This window comes from Muntiacus reevesi, chromosome 2 (assembly GCF_963930625.1).
Source record: "Muntiacus reevesi chromosome 2, mMunRee1.1, whole genome shotgun sequence".
Taxonomy (NCBI): domain Eukaryota; kingdom Metazoa; phylum Chordata; class Mammalia; order Artiodactyla; family Cervidae; genus Muntiacus; species Muntiacus reevesi.
Genome location: NC_089250.1, coordinates 225,719,173 through 225,741,562, shown reverse-complemented (window position 1 = coordinate 225,741,562; position 22,390 = coordinate 225,719,173).

Here is a 22,390-nt window from a genome sequence, read left to right as displayed (position 1 = left end):
ACCTTCTCTGCGCCGCGCTTCCGCTCGGCTCTCCCGGGGTCTCGGCTCCGCACGCTGGCAGGGGCCGGCTGGGGAAGGGGGGACTGAGAGACGTGACCGCGTAGTGTGTGGTTGTGTCTTCGCGCAGGTAGACGCGCGCTGGCAGACCCATCTCCGCTTGACACAGTCCGGCCGGCACCCGCCGAACGCAGGCATCCTGAGCACGGCGCACGGCCTCCATCCGTCTTTCTAGAGAACACCCCTCACATGGCTCAGGCGCCCCAGCCCCCGCACAAGCGCTCAGGCCTTGCCTGCCCGCTGAGGACACACTTTCGGTTACTTGCGAACACTCCTGCCCTGCACGTTCGCCCACGCACAGCCGGCCGCACCAGCACAGCAGCTCCACTCGCGCGCGCACACGGCCACGCACACGCACTCTCATATTCTCTCTCTCCGTCACTTTTTTTTTTCCTTCCACCAAACGGCAGCTGCAGGGTAGGAGACCCCGCGGCGCCTGGAGGGAAGTTCCCGCGAAGGGGTCGCAACCGCCCGCTGCTGGGAACCCGTCTGACCTTTATAGAAGAGAAGCTAGCCAGGGGGATGGCCCTCTCCCAAGGCAGCAAGGGGCGAAGGCTCCCAGAAAGTGATAGTGACCCCTCCCTTTCTCTCGCTCCTCCCCCACTGACAGCTCGCCTCCAAAATGAGGGGACTGTATGGAGCATGAAGATGGGGGGCCTTTTCCCAGCAACCCCCTTCCCTCTAAGCCCTCTCTTAGGTGGGGAGAGGGCTGCAGAGTTCATCCTTGGGCTAACCCCAGATCAGTTTTCCTAGCTCCTGCACATCACTATTTCTCACCGACTCCCTGTGGGGGCTCTGTGGGTTGGGAAAAAGCTTTGGTGTTCCTGGAAGGAAGTGTGGAGCTGGGCCCCACCTGGCCTCCATTTACCCCTGAGGTCTAGCAGTAGAACAGACTTTGCAGGCGGGAGGCCAGCAGTTACTCTGCCCAGAGAGGGGCTGAATGGCCTTGGAGCCTCAGGAGTGTGACAGACTGGAGGCTTTCCCTGCCCCTACATCTCCACCCGGGCAGCAGGTAAAGGGGGGAGGAAATGTGCTCCAGTTCTGTGATCCGGAGTCCCCCCCATTCTGGAGAGAACCACAGGCATGGCAAGGAGGGCTTTCCAGGTGCCCCAGACCAAGCTTTAGGCTCCTCAGATGCTCCCGAGAGTTCGCGCCGATCTTTCGTTTTGGGAATGGAGAAACTGAGGCCCTGGCCTGGCTCTGCTGGTGCTGCCAAGTGAATACCTCTCTGTGGTTCTTCTCCACCTCCAAAGGCTGGCTGTTGGGATTTTACCCTCCCAGATGCCTCCTCACAGGCCTGGGGTGGAGAGAGTGAGTTTTAGAAATGCTTCTGTTGCCCTCACCCCCATCCCTGGCTTTCCAGGCTCAATGGTACTAAGACCCATTGGAGAACTGGTGGCGATAGAATAATAGACACCACAAGCACATGGTAATAATAGAACTTATCGACTGTTGGCTATGCAGCCAATGTTGAGCTTCGCCTTATGAACACCTCTCGGATGTTCTTAACCTTTCTCTGGGGTGTGATTCCCTTTGATAAGCTGTTGAAATCTACAACCTTACACACGCCCCTTCCAAAGGACCTGTGACATTTGTAGAATGATTTTCAAGGTTTCACCAAATTCGTGTGGAGCCCACACGTGAATCCACAACCTCGCATCCATGAACTGAACCCAAGACTCTGGCTAACACCCCCAAAGATACTTTTCTAACCTTCACAGATGGTCCTACCAGGTCAATATTGTCTCTCCCTTTACAGATGGATTCAGTGTCATTGCCTGGTGTCTTAGGTCACCCTGCAGAACGAGGATACAACCCCCGAGTACAGGGCAGAGACCCTCTGCCTGTAGATCCACAATCGGATGTGATCTGGCTTTGAATCCAGCCTTCACTGTGTAGGAATGTTGCATAAGCCATTTGTGCATTTGTTTCTCCGGGTGTTTTTTTTTTTTTTTCCTTTTTTTTTTGGCAGGGAGCGGGCAGGAGTTGTTGATTTATTTTTCCGCAGTTGACTCATTGGGTAAATTTCAGGTGTGCAGTTGATTTGATACATGTATATGTTGCAAAAATGACCCCATCCTGTCACATAGTTACCATTTCTTTTTCTGCCGTGGGAACGTTTAAGATCTCTCAGGACCATTCAAGTATATGATACAGTGTTATTAGCTGTGATTCCCCATGCTGTGACCTGGTGTCTTCATCTGAAAAAAAAAAAAAAAAAAAAAAAGGGACTGAATAACGGCATCTTTTTCTTAGAGCCGTTGGGAGTCAGACAAGACTGCCCAGAAAGCCAGGCTATCCAAACAGACAGAAACAAACAAAACCCCCAGGGGCCCAGCTCCAGGGATGGTCGGAGAAAATGCAGACGGGGGATTCTGGCTGCTTTCTGCTCTCGTGTAAAGATCCATCAAGAACCCCCTGCCACCCCAAATCAAATCTGCGCTCCAGCGCCAGCCCCAGGAATCCCCAAATGGGGAGGGGGCTGTAAAAACAGACACGCCTGCCATGTCTCCCACTCCCCAAGCCCGAGGTATTTTTACTGGCTAATTGCTTAAGTGAAGCCGCCCGGGCCGAGAGCGCGCCGTAACCCGAGCAGGGAACCAGATCCAGCTCGGATTGTGCCCGGGCCGGCAGCGCGGGCGGGGGCGGGGGCGGCCGCCGACCACCCACCGCGAGGGCAGCCGCCCCGCCCGCCGCCGCCCCTGCTCTGCATTACCGCCGGCCCGCGCTGCCCTCGTCCCCGCTCCCTCGAACCCCTTCCCGGGCGACGTCCAAAGGCGACACAAGGTAGTGCGGGCGGACCCCAGACCAACGTGGGCGCCGGGCAGTAAACGAAGCCGCCTGGCTTGGGGGCCTCGGTGGGCGTCGGGGGTGGGATATTTGTGGTGAGAATGTAGCCCCGGGTCGGGAGACTGTGCGGGGAAAGTCAAGGTCAGGAGGAGAGCGGGTGTCCTCCCCACAAGAATAGGGTGATCTGTGCACAGAGTGGGGTGTTTTTCTCTGCAGACTCTAAAGGTGCACAGGGAGGGTAGCGCCAATGTGCAGAATATTGTCCAGAGGGCAAGAAGTCTAGAACTAGAGGGGCACCCCGTACAGCCCCGGGAGCGCAAGCGTGATTGTGTCAGATCGGTGCACGGCATCAGGCCGGTGTGCAGAGAATGGCACGAGGTGTGCAAACATGACTGCATCTTATGCAGAACGTTACTAACATGGGTACACGCGTGACGAATATTTTGAGATGGAAACGATGTAGCACATTGTGTGTGTGGAATTCTGGAGTGTACACCAGATATTATAGAGTGCGTTTAGTGTACGTGGGGTTGCGCACACAGCGTAGTCAGGGGCGTGTACAGTGTCACGTATTCTGGGCAGACTGTCACAGGCTCTGTGGACCGTATGGGTAGAGCTGTGTGCAAAGTTGTCAGGTGTGTATCTGATGTTGGACACGATATAGCGGTCTTACACTTGGTGCATGCCTGTGTACTCGTAGCGCCCTGGGCTGCATATTGCAAGGAGAGGGGTCTGCATGGGGACGCCGCGTCTACCCAGAGCGTCAGGCGGTGTGTTTGCAGGGGTGTCGTGATGTGAGTAGGAGACTGCATGCAACCAAACGCCCAAAAGCAAAATGCAGAGATCACACAGCTAATGGTCATGGAGGCCCGGCTCTGCACCCTCACTAGGCACCTCAAGGCCCATTCTAGCTGAGAACCCCTCACCCTAACTTGGGAGGCAGGTTCTGTTTGGATCTCAGGGTTCTCCTACTCAATCTAGCGACAGAGCAACTTTCCTGCCCTGAGACGTGCTGGGGACGGGGCACGGCTTGGAGGACCATCTGCCTTCTTTGCGGGTCTTTGCGGGGCTGTGACCGCAGAACCGTGCGAGCCTCCGTCTGCAGCCCACACAGGAAAGTCGCAGAGATGGGAAATAAAGGCCGAGTGAGCACTAGATGGGGGCCCCATTGGGAAACCTCCCGCTCCGTGCTGCACTTGCGCCCGCTTCTGCCAACCAGACTCCAAACCTAGGCAGTCCGTTGTCTTCTCTTGTCAAGGGCCAGCCAGATTCTGGGGCCCTCTGAGAGTCTTCCTGGGGTACCCCAGGAGAGGAGGAGAGAGCCACACCCTCTGGCCGCACTGGCCTGGCCACACCCCCTCGGCTCAGACAGGGCTCCGAAACCCCACCTGTGGGGACCCCCCAGGGCCATGCTTGGGGGGCAGCTGTGGTGGGGGCCATCTATGACCCAGGCCTGGCAGTTAATCTCCCCTGTCAGTTGTACATTACAGAGAAGTTCATGTTTTGGTCAAGGAAAAAAAAAAGAGAGAGAAACTCGTATTTGTGCTGCTGCAGTCCTGAGCTTGCCCCTGCACTTGGCCTTTTACCCAAAAGCACGCATTTTCCATGACGTTCTTCAATGAAATATTTGACAGCGCTGCAACCCAGGAATTTACAGCCCTCTTCCCCGCGAGATTTTTGGGAGTTTTCTGGCCTTAGCGGTGCATCCTGCTCTGAGGAACAGAGAGCGCTCCAGGGACAGTGCACGTCCTGGGGCTCCCACCCCGATGCCTGGCCCGCGGCTGTGCTCCTTCCCACGGGCGGGCTCCAGAGCAGCTGAGGTCTCTTCATCCCTGCTGCCTGGACGGTTGCGTTCAGAAAGATGGGGAGAAGACGACGTTCATCCCAATGTGGGGGGTGGGGAGTGAGGATGTGTGTGCCAGAGGGAGTACCTCCCAGATCTTGTTTTTGAGCAAGGGATCCACACGGAGGGAGAGAAAGGCATTTCCCAAAAGGTGCAGCAGAGAGAAAGGGGCCTGTCCTCAACACTGGCTCGCAGGGTGGGGCAACCAATGGAAAGAGGTCCTTTGGAGGCTGGGGGAGTGGACAGTGAAGACGAGAAGGTGAAAATGACTGAGTTAAAAAAAAAAAGGAAAATATAAATTAAAATTTAAACATCAGGTATTTTCTGTTTCTCAGGTTTGAGCGGGAGATACAGTTTGTGGGGAAGAAGGGGTTGGCAGAGAGTGAGACTGGGGAAGCGAGGGCCAGGCCAAGCAAGGCCAAGGTGGGGGGGATGCTCAGATTTGTTTCTTCATGAAAAGTCGCAATTTGCTCCCAGAAACCTGCCAGTGTGCGCATTCGAAGTGTGCTTGTTGGTCTTCACTAACAGCTTGCAAAGCTCTGTCTATCCCCACTCAGAGGGTATTGAAAACACAAGAACAAGTGCTGTTTCTAGGGAGCAAACAGAATTGGAGCAGCCCAGCTAAGGGCTAAGGAAGGGAGAGGCCCTACCTGCCTGAGGGCAGCCCACAGCCTCCTGGTCTGCTGAGGAAATGGAGGTGATGCCCCCTCCCCATGCCTCCCCGACTAGGTCAGGTTTGGGTCCTTCTGACCCAGCAGGGTTGTATCGAGGCAGCCCCAAGACTTGCACATGGGCGTGTGGGCTTGCACAGCCTCGCCAGTGTGTTTTTGCACTTTTCGTGGGGGAGCCAGTTCTGTGTGTGTGATGTGGGAAGACAACACAGCGTCCTTCAGAGCCGAGTAGTGCAGGGCGGCCCGCCCGCCCTGTGCACCCAGAGCACGGGTGACCAGAGACAGGGAGACCCTTCTGCACCCCAGAGAGGTCACCGGAGCCCAGAGACTCAGCGAGAAGCAGGGGCTCCCACAGAGGGGCGCAGGGGGTTTGCTTGAGGACAGAGTGGATGTCTAAGGAGGAAGAGATGGATTCAGGGTGTGTGTGTGTGTGTGTGTGTGTGTGTGTGTGTGTGTGTGTATGTGTGTGTGTGTGTGTGTGTGTGTGTGTGTGTGTCTGGACGCATGGCCCCAGCTGAGCACAAACTGGACACCTCTTTCTGTGGCTCCAGGCATTGGGCGGGCAGTAGCTACTCTGATATGAAAGTTTCTCTGTGTCCCATTTTCAGAGAAGCGGGTCCCAGATCTCATCTGCGTTAGTCCTGGGGGTGGGCTTTCCCAGGAGAGCCTGTGAGGCCCTCTCCAGTGTCCCCAGGGGCCCGAGAGGGAGGAAACCAGGACGAGGAGGACAGGGCAGCATGGAGCCAGGAGAGCCTTCCCAACTGACTTTACCTCTGGGTGCCTCCGATTTTCCTTATCTTAAAGTGGGGGGTAAAGTCAGTATCCATTCACAGCCTGAGAACCAGAGAAGAAATGGGGAAGAGCTCTGACCAGAGTCTGAGAGGGGGCTAAAGGTGGGGGGAGCAGCCACATCCATGCAAACCAGGGCAGAATTCTTAAATAAAACGACAGAGACTTGTCTTCCACTGCTCATTGTGTGACCTGGGGCTGGTGGCCTCACCTCTCTCTACCTCAGCTGGAGAATCAGAACAGGGGCAGTACCTCCTTCTCAGCAGTAGTTATCCAGCTGTGAGTAAGGCTTGATCTGGTTGTTATCATTGGGGGTGCTTCCTCATCCTTGGTGTTTGGGGATGTGGGGTGAGGTCCTGTGGGTCTCACCTTGATGGACTGAGCCTTGGCGATGTGAACTCAAATAGAGGATCAGCTCATGTGAGACTTCGGACAGGTCCCCTCCCCTAGGCACCCTATTTTGCCCCCACCCCTGGTGGTGTGGCACCTACTTCAGAGAACAGGGCGTCATCGGTGGGTCGGTGGAGGAGAGCTTCCGCTGGGCTGTGACAAGTCAGAGTTGACGTGCTGACACCCGGCAGGTTGATGAAGTCTCAGGTGTGCCCCCGCACCGGCCAGGCTTGGTCCCCAGTCACCCTCTGCAGTCAACAGAGCCCCTTGAGGGCTCCCATCCCTCGTGGGGAGGGGGCTCTGGGGCGGGGGCCCAGCCCCCAAATACCTGGGTTAGAATCCCGCCCCCCTTCCCTTTTCTGTCCTAGCTGCTGGACGGTCTGCTTGGCTTCCAGATCTCTCTGAGTCCCTCTTCTCATTTGCATGGTGGTGAAAATATAGATACTGCCACCCTGGGGCCCGTGAAGACCAAATAACAGCGCTGCCTTTAGGGAGCCACTGGGCGCCTGCGTGTAGCCGTGCTGGGCTGAGGAGCTGCTGTCACTGACAAGAGCGAAGGGCCCAGAGTGAGGGCTCCAGTTTCAGACGTTTCCCACCTCCTCGAAAGGGCACCAGTGGGGGGGGTCCCCACTCGGTCACCTCCAGGGAGAAGAGGGGAGGCTCTGCTTCATGTCCCCCGCAGCTTTCCACCTCAAATAACAACAAAAGAGTACCCTCCAGTCTGTAACCCCTGCCCCATGGGACAAAGGGGCTCGGGATCAGGCCCCCCCCCACCCCGCTCCCCAATAGTCAGTTTCCCAGAAACGCCAGGGACAGTGAGTGATGGGGCCTGACCTGAACATCCCCGCTCTGAACAGGGCATCTGTTTTGCTAGGAGTGGGGGCTCATCAAGACCCTCGACTGTCCTCCCCCAGGTTGTTGCCCTGGCAAGAGGGTATTGCCACTCTTTTCTGACGACTTAAATGGGTGCAGGAAGATTTGGGGAAAGACAGACATTGGAGCTCACTGGCTCCTTGGGGGCCTGTGGACCCGTCTCCCCCAAGAGCAAACCTCCAGTGGGATCCCTTGCTGGGTGGGGTGGGGAGGGGTCCTGACCAGCCCAGGCACTGGGTCTCCACTTGAGGCAACTGCAGAGCTGGCCCCGTGAGGTTCCTTGCCTTTAAAAACTGCTCCGTGTCCCTTGGTACTATTCTTATTTTTGCATCTGACCCAATGCCCACCTACCTATCAACCATCCACTTCACACCCCCGTAGAATTTAAAATTTTACAAAACAGCAGCGTAAACATAAAGTAGTCACACTTTCTGGTTCTTTTATTTTGAAACATACTTTCTCAGTGCTTGAGCTACGCCAAAGCTTGGAGCAGTTTGATCACACACGGCTCCTCGAGGGGGTTCGTTTGGAAAACTTATTTCCTGGGGGCACTTGGTTTTCATGTAAATACTTCATTCCTGTCCTCCAGTACCAATTAATTTTATCGCAGGTATTTTTCTTAATAATCAGAAATTAATTACATGCAAAAATTCTATCCCCGACATGGGAAGACCTGCTATTTAAAAAAACGCAAACCTCAAAATATTTTAAACATTTTGTTATATCTCAGGGTTAAGATCGATCTTTTTATCTCCGTTCTCCTCCCACCTCCCTTTCCCCTGTTAAAGTTTAAGAATGAGTTGGATTCACGTGGCAGCTGCAGGCTAAGCTTCCGCGGGGTCATCCCCACCCCACCCCTAAATTGGGCTAAGACCCATGTAATTCACCATGAAAACTAACTCAATTAGGAGTCAAATTTGCCCTTTGTGGGAGACCAGTAGGGAGTATCCTAACACCCCTTCGCGATCACCCCCACGCTTTCTCCGCGTTTTGTGCAAAGCAGCGTTTTCTGAAGGACTTAGCTTCAGTCTCTCCGTCTGCCCCTTCGCCGGCCGCCTACCTGCCCCTAACTTCTTTCTCGCTCTCTCTCTCCTTTTTAAGCAGCCAAGAGTCACTCTAGCTTTGCGAGTCTGACTCGAGCCTTCTTTAGTCGCCTCCCAGAAAATAATTGTGGAGGGCTGGCGTTCAGCCGAAACGGTGGCTTCTGACTCGCGCAGGAAGCTCAGAACGCGTCTCTCTCCGCGGGGACCCAGGCCCACCGGGGTTCCGCGCTGCGCGCGCCACCCCTCGGATCGGGGCCGGCCTGGCTGCGACGTGACTCGGCGTCCACCGAGGCCCCGGCGGCGGCGGCGGCGGCGGCGACAGGGTCCGGGCAGACCCGGCTGGTTACTGCCCCTCTCCTTCTGCGACGAAGCAATTATTTTAACCGTGGTTTGGGCTAATGATGGGTTCTGCTTGCTTGAACGCGGTGTTTATTTTACCTCGACCATCCCCGGGGAGGGGGCGTGCGCCGGATGCTGGAGTTGCAAATTCGAAAATTCTCGGGCTGGGGCAAGGTCTTAGGAGATGGGGGCAGTGAGCTCCCCCTTCTTACTTTCTTGGTCCGGCCTGGGTGGGAGCCGAGGAGGGCGGATTCAGCCTTCTCCTGCGGGCGTCTGAGCGGAAGGGCCGGGTTCTGGGCGCCCAGGCGCACCCAGGACTCTCGCTCCTGGAGAGGCGCCTTCTGGAAGTCAAGTACGAGCGCATCTCCGGCCCCGTCGCTCCCCTTCAACCGTGGTGGGACTGCCTAGTCTCGGATACGGCGGGCGCTGGACGCACGAGGGGAGACGGGTGGATAGGAAGGGTCTCCGCTGGACTCTGGATGCAGCCTAGGTTACCGCTAGAGGGTGAGACGCCTAGTCAGACTCTAAGGTTCAGGAAGCCCGGGTGCCTCCAAGTGTTGTTTTCTCCTCTTTTCTGCAAAACCGGAACATTCACATGAAGTGCAAAATTGCTGGGGATGTGTCTGTATGGGTAACGGGAAATAGCGGAGACCAGAAATTAGGTAGCAACCGTTAAGAGGAAAAAAAATCGTCAAAAGTCTCTTCCTTGGACGTTTTGGGGGGCCTGAATTGGGGAATCGGCTCTGTTCTTGACCTGGCTGTGCCCGTGGGGAGACGCAGTCTGGAGCCGGGGCCTGGACCAGGCGGCCTCATTTCCCATTGCGGTCTCCAAAACTCTCTCGATTTTTAATTCGTGCGTGTGTGGGTCCCGAAATGAGGGGTCCAGAGTGGGGTGGAAGAGAGCGAAGCTCAGACCCTCCGCTCTGGGCTGAGCTCTGGTTTGGGGCGGGGCGCGGCGCGCTGTAGAAGAGCCCTGTCGGCGCAAGGATCGAACGCACATCGGTGCGCGCGGGTAGAGTCCAGGCCTGCGTGGACGCGGACGCGGGAGACCGGCGCTCCAAGGAGAGCCGCCAGACGGCCGCCGCGTCCGTTCACGTGGACCGTAGAGACCACCCCGCAATTATTGTTCTTCCTTCACCAAAAGCCCACCCCAGGCCGGAGGTCCCAGGACGCATGGACCCCCTCCCCTCCGCCCCCGGCTTCTTCCTCCATCCTTCCAGGAGTCCAGCTGAACGATGCCCCTGCGGGTTCCAACCCAATTAGCTCGCCGCAAGGCCACCGCCTGCCGCCAGCTCCTGCCGCAATTAGGACCGCGTCGGCGAGGGCGGGTGTCGGGCAGGTAAAGAGGGACCAATTTGCCCTGAGGCTTTATCAACAAGTGGCTTAACTAGGAATTTACGTTGACAACTCAGCACCTCCGTCGGGGCTCCGATGGCGGCCGGCAGGGATGACAGGCTGAACTGTGGGGGGGGCGGCCCGAGACCCGAGAGGCCTCAAGCCCCAAAGCCACACAAAGGCGGCCTCCGCCTGGGCCCCGCGTGCCGCTTGGATCGCGTGGACTCGGGCGCCCCGGGGCGCGCCGCGAGGGCAGGGGTCCCGGCCGGCGGGGGCCGGTGGGCGCTGGGCCCTCGTTCCCGGCAAAGTAGGTGGCCCTGTATATTTTTGTTCAAGTGGTGTTTATGTTAATGAAAAAAGGATGGAATTACAAACAGCCCGCCGATGGAGCTTCAGCCTCAGGCCCTCGCGGTGCTCACCTCCCAGGTCCAATCAAAAGGATTGGGTCGCTGGGTCGCTGAGACTCTCCGCAGAACCTTCTAACTGGGTGAACTGATCATGTGTCCTCCCTCCACAGAGTGGGGACTCTGTTTGCTATCACCCACCCCAACCACCACCGCCACCCGCAGAAGCACAGTCAGGTTTCTGGGTAAGAAAAATCCCGATTCAAGTCCTGCGGCGTCCCTAAGAGCACCCAGACAGTTCCTTTGGGACCTCCCGCTGGGGCAGACGCAGCTTCAAGCCTTCCCCTGTTGCCAGCCTTTCCCTTGTCTCTTTTCTTTTAAAATAATGTAATTACCCCAAGTTTTGATGTTTGCTTTCTGCCCTGTGATTTTTTTGCTGGGGAAAAGCCGTTGGCTTTCCAAAGGCCACCCCAGTTCACTCAGATGAAGAGACTGTTTTCTCCTTTTCTCTACACTCATAGCCCTCTTTTCCTCCATTGATTCTCAGCACGGCCTGTGATGGCTTTCGCCTCCTTTTCCTTTAACTGAATGAGAACCAGAACAGAAAAAGCAGGACCCTGTGGAGAGATGCCGGGAGGGCTCCCACCGCATTCAGGAGGTGTGCTGGGCAGTGATGCTGACTCAGGTATCACAACCACATGCTTCCTCTTGGAAACTCACCCCCAGCCCTTCTCCAAACACTGTGCCCTGGGAGCCTGGCAGCTGTTTGGTCAAGTGGGGCCTCGTCTAATCTCCTGGAGGGCTGGGCTGGGAGATCCCAGCTGCCAGGTACATCTCTAGAGATCTTCATCATGCTCTGCTTGCTTGGATGCCGTTCCCACCTTCTGGATCCATTCTCCCCCTCCCAGCTCTGTGTACAGGGTGCCCAGAGAATAGTTCGTCTGGGCTTTCAGCTTGGGGAATTGGAACTACTAGCAGCATCTGGGCATCACAATTCGGGTTCTCAGTTTCTGCTCCCGGGTACTACAAAGTCCACAGACGGTGCTCAGATAGGCTTTGCTGGTCAGACTCAGCCCGACTCAGCAATCAGACTAGAACCCAAGCAGTAAAGAGGTCGTGGGACCCAAAGAGAGGAAACTTTTTCCAGGAAGAGGAAAATAGGGCGTTGTCCCTTGGCCATAGAGTTCTGGAGGTGGACTCTTTCCAGACTGGAGGGAGCACTGACTCCAGGTTTAGGTATCCAGTGGGCAAGGGTGGGAAGGACTCACTCCAAGAGAGAAGGTAACTTGAGGGCTGTGCCCACTCCCTCCCTCTGCCACTTCAGGGCTCCACGCCAACCCCTGGGAGCTGACCTGGGACCCCTCTGTTGGGTCTGTGAGGTTGGATCCTGGCATACTTCCCAGGGCTTAGGTAATAGAGGCAGTCAAGCTGTTGTGGGGGGGTGGGTATGGGTGTTCTTAACTCAAGACCAAAGGATCTTGAGGTTGGAGGTGCATTGGGGAAAAAGCATTCCAGTAGCTTTCACTGCTGTGCAGAGTCCCTTTCTTACACACTCTCTCCCAAATAAGAACCACCAAAATGGAATAAACTGGGCCCAAGTCAGGGTTATTGGGCAGTCCTTTCTTTCAAACAGTTTTCATTTGTCAAAGCCCTCTGCTCAACTGACACTCCCTTGACGGCTTTTGTAGCCTTGACATTGAGCAGCGGAGAGAAAAATCCAAGAGGGTGACCCGGTGTAGCCTCCGCGGCCACAGGCTGAAATCCAGCCCTCTCCTCTGGGGGCGCCGAGGGTCACAGGCCACGTTTTGCATGAAGGGTCGACGGCCCAGAGGCGGGTAGCTCGGCGGAGCCCATCGCAAGTTTCCTCCCGGGCTGCGGTCTGAGTCAACAAGTGGTCCGCCTTTGCGCGTTTCTCTTTTTCCATAGCCTTCAACAGGTGCTGGGCACCGGTGTCCCAGCTCCCCTCTTTCCCCTCGCCCTCTCTAGCCTTCTGTGCTGGGAACGCTTCAAACCGGTATTTAGTCTGTTGCGGTTGGTGGCTACGCGCATCCCAAGCTGAATGCCCAGCTAGCCGGCCCTGCCTTCTGTCAAGGGGAAGGGGAGTGGTGGGAGGGTAGCAGGGGCGTTTTTCTGAGGGGCTTTGGAAAGCACGGCCCAGGCAGAAAGAGGGAGTTAGTCACCAGAGGGCCACTCTCCATGGTCCAGCAGCCGCCCAAATCCACGCACACCCGAGGGTTCCGGGCGGCGCTGACATGGACCGCATGGCTGCACTTGGCTCCTGAGCCTTCACCCTCCTCGGCGGCCCAGGCGCCGCGGGAGCCGCTTTCTCCGCCGCACCACTTTCTCCAGCGCTGGTGGATGCCAGATGCCGAGCCCTGAACTTGCCTGCGAGCTGGCGGGGCCCCTTCTGCGCGTCCCAGCCATTTATTCCATCCTGCAATTAAACCCGAGGTCAAATATCTCCTTAACAACGCTATCAGGCCAGCGGCTCATTATGGCGTATATTTAGCCATAAACTAGGGGTTGTAGCAAGGAGGAGATGAAAATTATTGTGTTCTGGGAAAGAATCCTTTTAGCAGAAACCAGAGCTGTTATTTACCAGGGAGAACTAAGTACAGGCTCCGGCTTCTAGGCGACCCCAGGCAGGACAAGCTGCGCTGCCCGCCCTTGCCGCCTTCGCCCCTCACCCCTGCCCCAGGCCCTCGCCGGCTTCCCAGGACCCAGAAGGCTCCACCTCAGGGCGCAGGGAGCCGCACTGCAGCGGAGCGACATGAATGTGCCTGCGGAATGGTCTGGAGTTGGGGTGGTGTGTGCAGTGTCAGAGCATGTGGCTTCTAGAGTGATTCTCTTTCTCCCGTGCAGCCTTAGGTGGGTGACCTAACTTCTCTGCACCTCAGTCGCCTCATCTGTAAAATGGGAGAGAAGTAATACCTTCTCCCTCGCAGCTCAGGAGAATAACTCTGATCCAGAAGGAAGTTTAGTAACTGATGGCCCAAAGAAAAATCATGAGGACGCTGATAAAAAAAAAAAAAAGGCAACTTCATAGGGTGCTAGAATGAATGAGTGAATGAATACAAGTACTTATGTAAGGCTGTGGGAGACTTGGAGTCCAGGGTTGGGTGACCCCAGTTTGAATGAGGCCCAGGCCATCACCAGCCGTGCTTCCATACACACTGGAGATGCTCAGGTTGGCCCCTGCAGAGCTGAGGGGACAGAGTGTGTGGGTTGAAGCCACCCCAAATTGAGCCTCTCAGGAAATGACCAAGTGACCCACAGGCTACAAATATTTGGACAAATGAAACAAGGGAGTCCCCAGTCTAAATGTTTGCCCAGGGCCTCCTAGCGAGGAGATTAATCACAAGGCTGGTGGGCCCTCCCCTGACCCAGGCTGGGCAGCTGTGTCCTAGGGAAAAGTGGCCGTGGCCCCTCACCCACACTGGCCAAGGCCCAACTCCCCTGGCCTCCGGGCTGGGCAGGACACCAAAATCCCATCCCTTCCCCCATGGACATCTTGCCCAGAGATTCTGGGAGCTCCTGCCGGATGGATGTGGGTTGTGTTGGGGCGGGAGCGGATCCCTGGACCTTCCGATTGAACACACACATGATACGTGCATACACACACATGCACATATACATGCACACACATGCACACACACATACGTGCACACACACACACACATCCAGCAGCCAGGTCGCCCACTCTGCCTGCCCTCTGCAGGCCCTCACTGTCCTGGGTGCAGTCCTGTCAGCTCAGCCATCTCCCTGCTCCCATGCCCCCCATCTGCAGTGAGACAGTAGCCAGTCCTGGGGGTCCCCCTGAACTTCCTGGAAAGGGGAGGGGCACCAGCACTCTCGAGTTGTGGCCACTTCTGGAGGGGGTTGCAGTTCTGAGATGGAAGTGCTGGGTGCTGGGCTGCGCTCTCTGTCACAGCTCTGTGATCATGGCCAGGTGCCACCTATCTCTGAGCCTGTTTCTCCTTCCGGGCAACGCAGATCCTGCGTTAGCACTCAAGAGACCAGGCCTGCTACCTCTAACATTGGATGAAAGGCCCTGCTTCTCAGTTTGATTGGCTCTCTCTCTCTGAGGCACCAGTCCATCACCCAGCCCATCAGCTTTAGGATGCACACACCAGGCACTGTATAGACATTTACCCCCAGGTGATGCGGATCCAGGCTTTTCCAGTGGCACAGGGAGAAATTCATTACTTAATCACGGGCTTCCCTGGTTGGCCAGGGGTTAAGAATCTACCTTGCAATGCAAGAGGTCCCTGGTCCCAGAAGATCCCTCAGGCCAAGGAGCTGCCTACCCTCAGGCAGCACAACTCTCTGAGCCTGCGCTCTCAGAGCCTGAGAGCCAGAACTACTGAAGCCCTGCCACCCAGAGCCCACGCCCTGCAACAGGAGAGGCCACTGCACTCAGAAGGCTGTGCCCTGCAAAGAAGAGGGGCCCGTGCTCGCCGCAACTACAGAAAGCCCGCACACAGCAACAAAGACCCAGCACAGCCAAAAAAATAAATAAATCTTAAACTTAATCCTATGGAGTTCTGATTAAACAGCACAAGATGTAACTTTTGTTGGCCAATTGATATAAATATATGTATGGTTTATTGCTAGGGATCAATGTGCTTTAAGATGCTGAGTGTCTCTGGGCTGCACGCTGTATTACTTGGAAACTCCATGGGGCAGAGATGGCAAAGAATGACAGGCGGTAAAGGTGGACGCGCATCCCCAGATGTGTCCACTCACAGTCACTGGCCTCAGGTGGGTCCCGAGGCAACGGCTTAGACGGGCTGGGGTTGCATTGGAGACAGGCTCACGGCGCAGAGCTGGGCTCCGTGCTGCCATTTAGGTTGTGTTGCTGGGAGGGTCTCCATCCAACATGACAAATGCACTCAGCCCGGTGTGGAGACGCTGCCGCCCAAAACTTTTTATTTCTTTAGAAGCGTGTTTACTGTCCGGCAGGCCGTCTGCTCGGGTGAAGAGCCTGGCCTACGGTATACAATCCTCCAGTTGTGCCCTCCAGGCCTTTGAAATGGTGGCTTCTGCACAAACGAAGTTCGCTCTGTTCAGAAGAGTGTTTCTATACTTTATTCCCCTGCAAGAGTTGAGATTGAATGCCTGCCTTGTGTCAGGCTCACTCAAGCGGTGGAGGAAATAGCAGAAGATCCAGAAGGATTAGGCTAATGAGACAACATTTTCCCTCTGGGATCATATTTTGGTCTGTTCTTTCTCGGGTTAGCCCGGGTTTCTACGGCTGACCTGCAGGGAGACGGGCGCTGTGCACAGACCGACACCGGCCGCCAGGAACCGTCATCTCGGTTAGGACACTGGACACCAGCAAGATGGCCCCAGGACAGCGGAGTTCGTGGAGCACTTCCTGTGCATCGGGCGCCACGCGGAGTGTTCCGTTACCTCCTTCAATCCCCAAACAGCCTTCTGAGAGCAACTCCGAGAGGACTGCTCCCATCCTGCAGATGGGGTTGTGGAACCCAGAGAAGGCCTGGCTCGTTGCGTCACACGTTTCCGAACGACAGAGCATCTGGCTCCAGAGCCTTAGCCTGCAGGGTCCTGGCTGTCCACTCACCACCACTGACACAGACCCTGAGATGCGGGGTGAGGAGCTGTAGGTGGTGGTGCAGGAGGTTGGGGCCTGGCATGGGTAGGTATTCAAAGAAACGGCCCGCTCTCCATACCGTGTTCAGAGTTTTCTGAGCACAGTGGACTTTGGACCATCCTAGAATCGCTCCTAAATTTCTAAAAATTGCTTTCTAAAAAACTGAGTGTGAGCGCGGATGTTCTTGTGTGTGATAACTGAGTGTGAGTGTGGATATTCTTACTGATGTCTCAGATGTCTGTGAGGCATCTGGGACATGTGTTCTTGATGAGGTGACTTTTCCAAACTGGAAAGAGGTGACCCAAATTCGAAGACAGCTTTGTGAGGCAAAATGCTTCGTCTGAGCAGCAGTTCACCACTGTCTCAACCAGCTCCGTCCTTGTCTTTTAAAGATGTGAGTGAGTGAGTGAGTGGAAGTTGCTCAGTCGTGTCTGACCCTTTGCGACCCCATGGACCATATAGTCCATGGAGTTCTGCAGGCCAGAATACTGGAGTGGGTAGCCTTTCCCTTCTCCAGGGGCTCTTCCCAATCCAGGGATTGAACCCAGGTCTCCCACCTTGCAGGCAGATTCTTTACCAGTTGAGCCACAAGGAAAGCCCCTTTTAAAGATACTGAGTGAGATAGGTACTGATGGGGTGCGCTTCAGAGTAACCAAGGGCTTGGGGGCGGGGGTGGTGGTGGAGATGAAACAGGATTGGACAGCAGTTGGTAAACTGTGGGCAGTGGGCAGACGGGGCTGGGCAGAGCATTTTCTTCACTCTTCTGTACTTGATGATTTCTACCGTAAAAAAATCTTTTTTAAATTAAAATTCACCTTTTCCTCATAGGGCCCAACATGGTGGGGTGGGGAGTGGGGGCAGGGAGTGATGCAGAGTCAGTAGTGATAAGGGTGGGTTGTATGCACACACACCACATACGCACACCACATACACATACCACATACACACATCGCACACACACACCACACACACACACCACATACACACACTGCACACAAACCACATACACATACCACACACACACATCGCACACACACACCACACACACACACCATACACCACACATGCACACCGCACACACACACCACACACACACACCACACACCACACACACACATCGCACACACACACCAGACACACACACCACATACACACACTGCACACAAACCACATACACATACCACACACACACAAACAACATACACATACCACACACACACATCGCACACACACACCACACACACACACCATACACCACACACGCACACTACATACACACACCACACACACACAAACCACATACACATACCACACACACACCACACACACACACCATACACCACACACACACACCACATACACACACCACACACACACAAACCACATACACATACCACACACCGCACACACACCACACACCACACACACACCACACACCACACACACACACCGCACACACACACCACACAAACACCACACACACACCACACACACACCACACAAACACCACACACACACACCACCTACACACCTCATACACCACACACACACACCGCACACACACATACCACATATGCACAAGAAACACACACACCACATACACATACCACATACACACACCGCACACACACACCACACACCGCACATACACACTGCACACACACACCCCACACAAACACCACGTACACATACCGCATACACACACCGCACACACAGACCACACACACACACCATACACACACAACCACACACACACACCACACACACATACACACACAAACACATACCACATACATAACCACATACGCACACCACATATACACACCACATACACACACCACACACACCCACCGCACAAATACACACCACATACACACACTGCACACATACCACATACACACACTACACACACACACCGTATACACACAGCACAAACACATACCACATATATACACCACAAACACACACCACACACACACCACACATACACACCAACATACATGCACAGAGAGAGATGAACAGAAAGGAATCCTAGACATTTAAAGCTAGAAGGGGACTTGACATGGTTTCCTTTCCTTCTCCCATTTTACAGTGAGACATAGGGAGCCCAGAGAGGGTAGGAGGCTCATCCAGGCTGGCACAGCAGGCTCAGTGGTGATGCCAGGACCAGATCACATGTGATGCAGGTTTCTGTTCCTCCCCCATTAAAAAAAAGTCAAAAAAGACATGTCATATAGCATAAGAAAAGGATTTCATATTTGTTGTACAGTGGTCAGAGTGGCCAGTCAACCAGGTCTCATACTAAACACTTGGGTAGGTAGATGAGCAGTGGACTCTGGACATTCCCAACATCTGCATACTTCCTGGTCTTGTGCCCAGTTTCCATGAGGTGGCCTGGGGCCTCCCATGTTTCTCGGGATGTTTTGAAATCTGCTGAGCCATCTGTATAAATGTGGAGGCCATACACTGTACTGTCATAGCCTTTTCATCTGTTTACACATCCCAGCCATGACGACTGACATGACGATACCCTCCAAGCATTTTACATAGAATGGGGCTAAACACAGGGGATCTGGGCCTCCAAAATGACCAGGCAGCCTAGAGGAATGCATTCTAGCAGGGCCTTTAGAACCGACATTCCGAAAGCCTCATCCTCAGCTCAGACGGGAGGCAAGGGATTGCCACTGGCTCTGCTGAATTCACGGATGGCTGTGTCTACTGTCTAGGATCAGATTGGGAAGCTGCGCCCATTGCCTCCCACCCCCATCTTCTCACCCCCACCCCTTGGGCTGAAGGTGGGCAACTGGACGCTGGGAGCTGCCACACCTGCAGAGCCCAGCAGGAGCCAGATCTGCTCCAGGCTGCCTCCTCTCCACCTCTGGCCACATCTCATTGGCTGAATCTCATTCACAGCTAGCACTTAGGATGCCAGGGAGTCTGGGAAATGTAGTTCTTGACTCTCTGGATCCGGAAGATGCATGTGAAAAGATGCGTGGGTGCCAGGAGCCAGCAACACAGGTCCCTCCCTTTGTGTCCAGAGAGGGCTCTGTTCATAGTCCCGTGTTACCACTCCACCCACTAGCTACCCATCTATTCATTCAAGAGATGTCTACCAGGTGCCAGACATCACCGAGGTGGTGAACACGGAGCTTCCATTCTGGTGGGCAGGCAGTTAGTAGCAAGAAAGGACACCCGAAACAGAAAAGCTAGTTTCAAATGGAATGAAGAGCAATGAAGACGGAAAAGTGGGCAGTGAAATGGAGTGATGGGAGAGGAGGGCTCAGCTGAAGTCAGTGGAGCCGGATGACAAGGAGGCAGTCCTCAGAGGCCCTGACGTGCCGCCGGGGTATGACTGCCAGGGTCCTCCCCGGTAGGCCGGGTGCCTGGAGTTGGGGAAGAGGGAAGCAGAGAAGGCTGGGAAAGAAGAATGAGAGGAGAAAAAGCGGGCAGGGGCCAGAGGGATCCTACCCATCTAGTGGGACTCGGAAAGTGTGGGTTTTGTCCTGAATATGGTTTAGTTCAGTTCAGTTCAGTCGCTCAGTTGTGTCCGACTCTTTGCGACCCCGTGGACTGCAGCATGTCAGGCCTCCCTGTCCATCACCAGCTCCCGGAACTTACTCAAACTCATGTCCATTGAGTCCGTGATGCCATCCAACTATCTCATCCTCTGTCATCCCCTTCTCCTCCTGCCTTCAATCTTTCCCAGCATCAGGGTCTTTTCCAGTGAAGTTCTTTGCATCAAATGGCCAAAGTATTGGAGTTTCAGCTTCAGCATCAGTCCTTCCAATGAATATTCAGGACTGATTTCCTTTAGGATTGATGGTTGGATCTCCTTGCAGTCCAAGGGACTCTCAAGAGTCTTCTCCAACACCACAGTTCAAAAGCATCAATTCTTCAGTGCTCTGCTTTCTTTATGGTCCAACTCTCACTTCCATACATGACTACTGGAAAAAGTATAGCTTTGACTAGGCAGACCTTTGTTGGCAAAGTAATGTCTCTGCGTTTTAATATACTGTCTAGGTTGGTCATAGCTTTTCTTCCAAGGAGCAAGAGTCTTTTAATATTATTCCTGCAGTCATCATCTGCAGTGATTTTGGAGCCCCCCCAAAGTAAGGTCAGCCACTGTTTCCACTGTTTCCCCATCTATTTGCCATGAAGTGATGGGACTGGATGCCATGATCTTAGTTTCCTTAATGTTGAGCTTTAAGCCAACTTTTTCACTCTCCTCTTTCACTTTCATCAAGAGACTGTTTAGTTCTTCTCCTTTCTGAATATGGCAGTTGACTGTTGAAGGTTTTTGGCAAAGAGAATGATGGTTTTAAAGCATATCTGAAAATTTTTCACTCCCCCTTCTCCCAGAAGGGATGGAAGTCTGGATGCCCCTCCCTGGATGTTGGGCAGGACGTTGAGGCCACCTCAAAGATAAAATGTGGTGGAAGTGAGGTGGGTGATGTCCAGGTAGGGGAGCAAGGGGCCAGCTTGTAGGGCCCCCTCAGGACACATGCCTTTCAGCCTCAAGTGGCCTTGACGTGAGTCGGCTCCTCAGAAGCCCTGTGCTGGAGACTCTGAGTGGAGAGGCCCCATGGAGACAGGAGGCCCTGGAGCCCCCTCAGCTCCAGCCCCCATGGTTCCAGGCTCCCAGCCCAGGGCGCAGACGTGTGACTGAAGGAGCCGGCGGATGACCTCTCCTGGCCCCCACGGAGCCCCGACCACATGAGAGCGCCCGGCCAGAGCCACCCGGCCTGCTCCGCTTGGCCTTCCCACCCACGGACGCTGAGAGAAATAGTAAAGCCACTGCACTTTGGCACGACCTGCTGCTCAGCTGTAGATTACCCGGAAAAAGTCTCATTTACATTTTTCAAGTAAACTTTGTATTGAAATAAAACCTCCATACAGAGAAGTCCACAAATCAGCTGGACGAGTTTTCTCAAAGGCAACCTGCCCCCAGAGGCCCCCTGTGCCCCTTCCAGCCTCCCCCCATCCCTGACATACACACAGTGGCCTGGGAGTCTGTGCCCCCAGGTTCCTTACCCCCAGGGTGATGGTTCAGGAGGCGGGGGCTGTGGGAGGTGATGAGTCCACTCGCCCTGCACCTCGGGGGTAACTGGGACACCCCGGGTGTACACATGGTGGGCCACGAGGCAGCAGAGGGAGCCTGCCTCGTGCGAACACTGCATGAAGGGGCCACACGGCACGGGGTGTGCCCCTCTGACCCGGCGTCTGTCTGCCCTCGGCGCTGTGTGTCTGGAGCTCACAGGGGTGGTTGCCGGGAGCCGCAGGGCTCATTCTCCCCCATGACTGCATGGCATCCCATGGTGTGATGGGACCCGGCTCTGAATTCCTTCTGCTGTTGCTGGACATCGTGCCCTTGGTTCTATGTGGAGTCCATCACCATTCGGGTGACTGTTTAGGATGTGCCTTTTGGTGGACGTATGTGTGCATTTCTATTGGACCTTGTTTCTGACCATCCTACATGTAGTGGCTTAAAGCAATCACCGTCTTCTTCTTTCTCGAGGTTCTGTGGATGGACTGGGCTCAGCCGGGCAGCTCTTCTGCTCCCTGCGATGCTCCACTGCATCACCCGAGCTGGACGCCCAGGCTGGCCTGCTCTCCTGGCCGGTGCTGGGAGCCCAGCTGAGAGTTTAGATCAGAGTACCTCAGTTCTTCTCCCAGTGCCCTCACTGCGTGGCCTGTGTCTTAACAAAAGGTGCCTGGATCCTAAGAGGAGGGAATTAGGGGCTTCCAGCCTTTGTAGGACCTGGGTTCAGATGTCCAGGGCCATCGTCCTATTGCCTAGGGCTGTGAAAGGGCCAGCCGTCCTGGATGGGGGGCTGCCCTGTGCCTCCAGGGTGCTGGCACTGTCAAGATCATCTTTGGAGCTTATGAGTGGATTGTGGGTTGATTGGCACTGGAGAAGGCCCACTCTGGTCACTGTGGGGAGTGGCCTATGAGCTCAGCGTCCACCAGGACTCTAGAATCCCTTCCTGGCCCTTCTTACCTTGACTTCAACTTCCACATTAAAGGTTGGCCCTCTCGGAGCCCCTGACTATGAGCAGAGAACAAGTGTCCAGACTCCCACGGCCTGCATCCTGACTGATGGCCAGAGAAGCATGTGAAGTTAGTCCCCGGCTCCTGCCTCTGGCTTGGGTTCCCAAGGGCATACCCACCTCCATAAATCAGATGCCTTCATGAAATGGTCCACACTGTACCCCAGATGGAGATCCTGCAGTCCAGCAGCAGTGTGGGCATAAACTAAGTCTCATGGCTGTCCAGCAAGTTAGGCTGTTCCTCAGCATGGAGCT